Consider the following 7,823-nt stretch of genomic DNA (forward strand, 5'->3'; position numbering starts at 1 on the left):
TTTACATGCATTTATATATACACACTTTTTTTGTCTTTTTTTTTTTTTGGCTAGGCAATGGAGTTAAGTGACTTGCCCAGAGTCACACAGCTAGTAAGTGTCAAGTGTCTGAGGCTGGATTTGAATTCAGGGCCTCCTGACTCCAAGGCCAGTGCTCTATCCACTACACCACCTAGCTGCCCCATATACACACATTTTTAATATTCCCTAACAATCTACTTTGGTCCCCCAAACGTTCAACATTAGTGATTCCCTTAGCAACACATCTATCTTTTAAAATGTAAATCTCCTGAGGAAGGGTAAATGTTAAGGACCTTAGTTACCATTAATATTCGATGAATTAGCTTATTAGACATTATCTTGCTCATCACTTACCAAAGCCCCAAGGAAAGAGAAACATGGCAGGTAAGTTTTGCTGGGGAGATAAAGAAGAGAAAGGTCTGGCACACAGGGCAGTGCCAAGGTAAGACAAAGTGGGAGAGGGTGGCGTGAGGGCACCAGATGACTGATTAGGTGGGAGGAAGGAAGGGATAATGGTAGAACAAGGAGACTGATGGCAGACATGAACGTGGCCCTAAATAGAAACTAAACCTAAAAGATTTTGCCTGGAGCCATCCAGTGAGAAGGCTAAGGGTAGTGGACAAAGAGAGATATATGGCAGCCAGCCATCTGGAGAGAGAAGAGACAAGGTCACAAAAAGTTGTAACTGGCAGTTCTATTTGACATCTCCTTGGTGATTAGAGAGCTCTCCTCCAGAACTCACTGGACTTTGATTTTTTTAATAAAGTCCTACATTTTCTATCTCTTCCTTCCCTAGAAATATTTTCAAAATCAAGAATTCAAAGTAGCAATTCCTTATCAAGACTAGCCTGGACAGGACACATTATACTTTGAGGACACAAACTTTTCTCCCTGAAAGGATGACATTTACTGCTCTCTCATTAAAGAGCTTCTCATTATATTGTTAAAAGTACTAAGCACTAAATGTTCTTCCGTCTCAAAAACGCAGTGATTGACACAGCACAGGCCTTGCCAGCACAAGGGAGATTTTCAAGGCATGCTTTCTGCCATTACAATTTTAACCTATGACTGACTAACAAATAAGTGGGCCATAAAAGTGCCCTGTATACCTTGCTGTTTGTCCTATCACCTTAGAAGACAATCCCCAACTTTTAGGTTCCTGCCCATATTCTCTCAACTGCTAAAGTTAAAGGGAAATTTGTCTTTAGAGAAAGAGAAAGCAATGATATTTTTGTAACATTATTACTGTTGTTATTATTATTACTAATTATGCTACTTAATGAGAAGCAGTATGGCATAGTAGACAGTGAGCCAAACTTAGGGTCAGGAATACTTGGGAATAATCCTGGCTGTTACCCTGGGCAAAGTCCCTTAACCTCTCAGTTCTCCAGGGCACTAAGACTTTTAATGTACTGATCTTCATAGAAAGAAAGAATTTGCTTCTTAGAGTTCCCTCTAACAATGAAATCTCAATTTAGTTCCTTCCAAAATTATAATTAATATAATAATAATATATGATATACTATTAATAAAATTAATAAAATTAAATTAATAGTAAATGTATCTGTAGTTCTCCTGTTGAGCCAGAATGTATTTTGGATCAGGGCAGTTAGGTGGCACAGTGGATAGAACACCAGCTCTGAAGTCAGTAGGACCTGAGTTCAAATTTAACCTCAGATCAAACACTTGACACTTACTAGCTGTGTGACCCTAGGCAAGTCACTTAACCCCAATTGCCTAAAAATTAAAAAAAAAGAATGTATTTTGGATGAAGGTGCTTGACATGAAGTTAAGAAGGTCAGTGACTTACTAGATTTGTGACCACAGATAAAATCACTTCACCTGGGGCCACAGATTTATAATTGGAAGAGGCCTTAGATGTCATCTGGTCTGACTCATTTTACAGATGAGGAAACTGAGGGCCAGAGAGGTTTAAAAAAGTGATTTGCTCAAAGTCTCAGGATTCAAGTCCAGACCCTCTCACTACTGATCCAGCATTCCTTTAATCTGATGAGGAATATGAGTTTAGTTAGCATTTATCTAAGAGTTTTAAGATTGTAAAGTACAGTTATCCCTCCACATCTCAACTTTCGACATTGTGGTTTTGATAAATTGCAGGTTGGCCTAACAAATTAAATGGGAATTTTGGGGGAGTTCTGCAGAAGCTGCAGATAACACAGAAAGAGCTTAGAAACTCAGAAATGTATAATATATACATATAGTATTGTATAATATCAGCATGTTTTATCTTCTAATACCATAATAATTCAGACCTTCTCTGGTATGAAGGGAGGACCAAAAAATTTTGGTCAGACTTTCCAGATGGTGGGAGCACAACACCTCTATCCCCTGAGATATGGAAGGGATAACTGTACTTTACAAATATTACCACATTTGATCCTTATAATAACCCTGAGAGGTAAGCGTTGTTATTATCCCTATTTTATAGGTGAGGAAACAGATAATAAGAGATTAAATAACTTGCCCAGGATCGAAGAAGTACTAAGTATCTAAGGTAGAATTTAAACTCAGGTCTTACTGACTTCTTGGGCACTCTATCCACTTCAGCACCTAGATGTGTAGTTTAGTAATATCTGTTAATACCCAGATAGGGTATTATGATGAGCAGTATGATGTAGTAGTGTGATGAGTCTCAACTGAGATAATGTATGCCCACCAATGACAGTAATTATATTATTGCTGCTATTACTATGATTATCTTCAGAGTCATATCTAAAATTATCCCTTCCCAAAGGCATAGCGGGCTTTTTCCCCAAAACCTGATTTTTGTGACTTTGTCTAATAGTAGATCGATAATAAGATTTTACAGGCTATTTTATCAATTGTTTTTAGTTTTGGCTTGTGCTTGTGATTTGATCTCTGAGAGTGTGAAGTGTACTTGCTTGAGTTTATTCAGTAAGAGCCTCTGGGGAAATCCTTGCAGAAAGGTGAGGGAAGGGGTGATTTGCCGTAACTTTGCTGCCATTCACAACACTCAGAATTTTTTCTGTGGAAAGGAGTGGAAGAATCCAAAGTATGTTCACAATTAACTGCTTTTGACTTTGTATCCCAGAATGTTAACCTAACCTCCAATGTTCAGTCTTTTCAGTCATATGACCCCATTTGGGGTTTTCTTGGCAGAGATACTGGAGTGGTTTTGCCATTTCTTTCTCCAGCTTATTTTATAGATGAGGAAACTGAGGCAAACAGGGTTAAGTGACTGGCCTAGGGTCACAGAGCTAGTAAGTGTCTGAGGCTGGATTTGAAGTCAGGTCTTCTTGACTCCAGGCTAGGCATTCTATCCACTTCTCCACCTAGCTGCCCTTAATGTCTAATAGCCTAATATATTTTAGAAACCTGACTCATAAAATAATACTTTTTTCAGAGATTTAATTTAACTTTATTCTTGTGTTTCTTAGTTTCAAGTATAACTTTCTGGTTATCATTTTTAAAAATATATTAATTTTGACACTAAGGAATTTGAATTAAACATTTGAAAGTTTTCTTGTTAAACTCACTTTTTTATTCTTACTTAAACTTCCACTAATGAAATCTACTTTCTTTTTATCTTTAATAATGCATTGTTACATCAATATTGTGTCTTCAATAGTTTTAGATTTTAGTAAGGAAAACATTACTAAACTTTAAAACACCATAAAAGTGATGTTGTTGTTAAGCTTTGGACTTAGGGTCATGAAGATGTTAATTCAAATCAGCCTCAAATATTTACTATGTGACCTTGGACAACCTTTAACCTTTCTCAGCCTAAGTTTCATACGTCACAGAGTGCTTTTGAGGATCAAATGAGGTAACATAGGTGTAGTGCTTTGCAAACCTTAAAGCATTACATAAATGCTAGTTATTATTATTGTGATTTTTCAGCTGATCTGAAATGGCTTATTAGGTTGATGGTGATCATTACCATTTTACCAAATCAATACCTTAACTAAGACAAATATTCAGATTGACGTCTATATATACATCCCAAATTCCTACAAATCTCAACCATAATGCCCCAAGGGAGCTTTGCCCCACACCAACAGGAAACATGGGGACTATGCATTCCTGAAGCATAGCAGGGGCTCTCTAGACCTGTTCCTCTTTCCCGGTCACCTGATAGTTCTGGCCAGAAAATAGAACACTAATCTCTCTCAAGGTTTGTGTGACTTCATGTTGCCAAAATAGCCTGTTCCCTTAGTTGATTCAGTTAAAACAACTGGTCACTGTTGTGGGGATGGGAGCAGGTAAAGAAAATCAGGGAGAAGGAAAGAATTAATAAAAATCATTTGTTTGTTTAAATAGGTAAGTCAGTTTGAAATACACAAAAATGCTAAACCTGAAGCCCTGTAGGATCCAAGAGTTCATACTTTCATAGGACTGTTGCCAATACTCTAATAATACTTTATTTCCAACAGGCAAACTAGGACTTATTTAATGTGAGACTTTGCCTTAAGTCTCAGATTTACTTGGACAGCCTACCCTGTTTATGCATGCAAGTCCTTTGAACTCCCTTTTCTTTTATTGAGGCAGCATGGCTAGCAGATGGAGCACTGTCAATGGAAGTTGGAAAGAAATGAGTTCAAATACTGCCTCAGATGTGTATTAGTTCAGGGACCCCAGATAAATCATTCAAGCTCTCAGAGCTTTCTCATTTGTAAAATAATTGGGTTGGACAGTAGGGCATCTAAGATCCTTTCTAGCTCTAAATCTAATATCCTGTATTTATCCTAAAAAGGGGGCACTTAACCTCTTTACCTATAACCTTCCCATTCTTCGGCTTCCCAGGAAGCTTCACTGATCTCCCTCTCATTTGTACTTCCTTGGCACTAGGCACTGAACTATATGGCATCTTGTATTATGTGCTCTATTATTTCTTGTGTATTAGTCATGTCTTCCCAACTAGATTGTAAAGTCCTTGAAGACAGGGCCCATGACTTTCACAGTATTCCTTTTATCTCCCATAGCACCTAACATAGTACTAAATATATAACAGCTGCTTAATTAATATTTAGTGATTATATAAACTTTAAATAATTACAAGGTATGTCTATATGCCTTTTTAAAAATTTGTCCACATAGAGGTTTGTCTACACAGTACTAACTTCTTAGAGTTGGGGACTATAACCAGCTAACTTGTTTTGGGTGGCCCCTGATATAGGGTGGTACATAATGAATATTTATGATGAAGATGGAACTTAAGTACTGCTTGTGTCCCTCATTGCTTTTTTGTATAGCTTGCAAATTGTATTTGGTATTAATTTTAATGAACTTTTAAAATGTATCTTAAATGCTGACCTTACCTTTTCAGCTTAATCATAAAGCCTAGAACAAGAACCAAGCTATGAAGAAAACCAACAAATGTCAGCTGGAAAGAACCTAAGGGATCAGCTAATCCAGCCCTCTCGTTTTAGATTTATTGTAATTGTCCGAAAGTCCAGTAGATGGTGTTCCAGCATTCAGGGAAAATTCTCCCATTAAAAGATCCAAGGAGAAAACTTTGATACATCGGTGACACGTTGGCAGGTGTGTAGGCAGATGGACTCAGGGAACTCAGTGCTTCGTTTTTTCTTCACTAAGGACTCAGGGAGCTCTTCTACCTGCAAGTTGACACTTTGTACCAATGACAGGTGAACTGAGATAGCTATATATGTGAGTGTGTGTATGTGTTTGTGTATATATATATATATATATATATATATATATATATATATATATGTATAATATAATGTATTTGTATACATACATAATTAATGTTTGTGTTGAATAGACTGAAAAAACAGGATAATGAATCTGCTAACAAGACTAAAAACAGTTTTGTATCAGGCGCTACTGACTCCAGTAATAGGGATTTTTACTGCTAAGAAAATTAGCTAGCATTACAGAGCACTTTAAAGTTTGTAAAACACTTTACAGATATTAACTCACTTAGTCCTCAAAACAACACCTCAAAACAACCCTGGGGGTAGTTGTTGTTATCCTCAATGAGAAGGAGAAACTGAGGCAAGACAGAGGTTAAGGAACTTGACCAAGGTCACATAGCTATTAAGTATCTGAGTCTGGATTTGAACTCAGGTCTTCCTGACTGCAGGTCTAGTGCTCTTATCTCCTGCCCACCTAGCTTGACGGGCTTGTTAGTAACTTAAAGATAGGGACAGTTAAGTAGCACAGTGGATAGAGTGGAGTCAAGAAGACTCATCTTCCTGAGTTCAAACACTTACTGGTTATGTAACCCTGAGCAAGTCACTTAACCCTGTTTGCCTCAGTTTCCTCATCTGTAAAAAGAGCTGGAGAAAGAAATGGCAGACCACTCCAGTATCTTTACCAAGAAAACCCCAAATGGGGTCACGAAGAATCAAAAATGACTGAACAACAACAATATAAAAGATACTACATACCTCAAAGAGTTGATTTGAGGATCAATTAAGAAAATGGGTATTATCCTCCTGTAAGCAGATGTGGTTGTGGATATAATTATTCTTTTTCACCCAATAATTTCTAAGTCCTCATTAACATCACCATCATTCTTAAGGTTATTCTTATCCTTAAGAGGACATATATTAAAGGTTGGCAGGTTCTAAGCTTCCGTCAGGACATAACAGACATGCCTGATGCAAATTCTCGTGTCCAAAAGAATAGAACTTAAGTCTGCATTAGGATCTCACATCTCATACGCTTGCCAGTTAGAAATGAATGAATGGACAGATAAATGAAAAGGCATTTATTAAGCATCTTCTATGTGACAAGTGTTATTCTAAGGGCTGGGGATACAAATAGAAAAATCAAGACAAGCTTTCCAAGAGCTCACACTCTAATTAAGGAAAAAACAACACATTAAAAAATGAGCTTCAAGGCAGATGGAGAAAGCCTGGAATTCCTAAGTTTGTAGAATGGGGTGGATGAGAAGGCCCAGAGTCTCTTAGGTTACCTGAAATGATCCTGACAATATCAGAGGTGGGGTATAGAGGCAGAAAAGATGGTAAGATCTTTACAATACAGATAAGATGGAGGACCTTAGATTGAAGGGCCAGGGCAGATGATGAGGCCTAGTGGGCCAATATCATTGGAGGGAATGGGCCTGTTGATTACCATCTCATCCAAGCCCTGTGAAGAGTCCAAGGAAAGCCAGGGCCTGGGAAGAAAGAGGAATGAACACTATGTAATAGCTTGGAAAAAATAAAAACTTTTTGCACTCACCATTGAAGTCTGAGGTAAAAGAAGAGTTTTGTTATACCTCAGATGATGATGAACCTTTATAAACTCTTCTTTCTCTACCTCAAAAATCTATTAAAGTCAAGAAAGCCAGAATGATCCTAATAGAAGGAAAGAACAGAAAGTTAATCCCAGGTTAAAGTTTTATAAATAAAGTGAAATGAGCAGAACCAGGAGAACGGTGTACACAATAACAGTAATATTGTACGATGAACTGTGAATGACTCAGCTATTCTCAGCAATACAATGATCAGAGACAATTCCAAAGGACTCATGATGAAAAATGCTACCCACCTCCAGAGAAAGAACTGATGGAATGGCAGTACAGATTGAAGCATACTTTTTAAAACTTTATTTTTTTTTTTTGGTCTGCATTTTCTTTTGCAACATGGCTTATGTGGAAATATTTTGTATGACTGCATATGTATAATCTATATCAAATTGCTTGCCTTCTCAAGGAAAGGGGAGAGAAAGGAGGGAGAGAGAGAATATGGAACTCAAATTTTTTGAAAAACAAATGCTAAAAATTTTTGTTTACATGTAATTGGAAAATAAAAATTACATTTAAAAAATTTTTATAAATAAGTTAGATG

This window comes from Vombatus ursinus, unplaced genomic scaffold (assembly GCF_900497805.2).
Source record: "Vombatus ursinus unplaced genomic scaffold, bare-nosed wombat genome assembly UNPS02011591.1, whole genome shotgun sequence".
NCBI classification, from domain to species: domain Eukaryota; kingdom Metazoa; phylum Chordata; class Mammalia; order Diprotodontia; family Vombatidae; genus Vombatus; species Vombatus ursinus.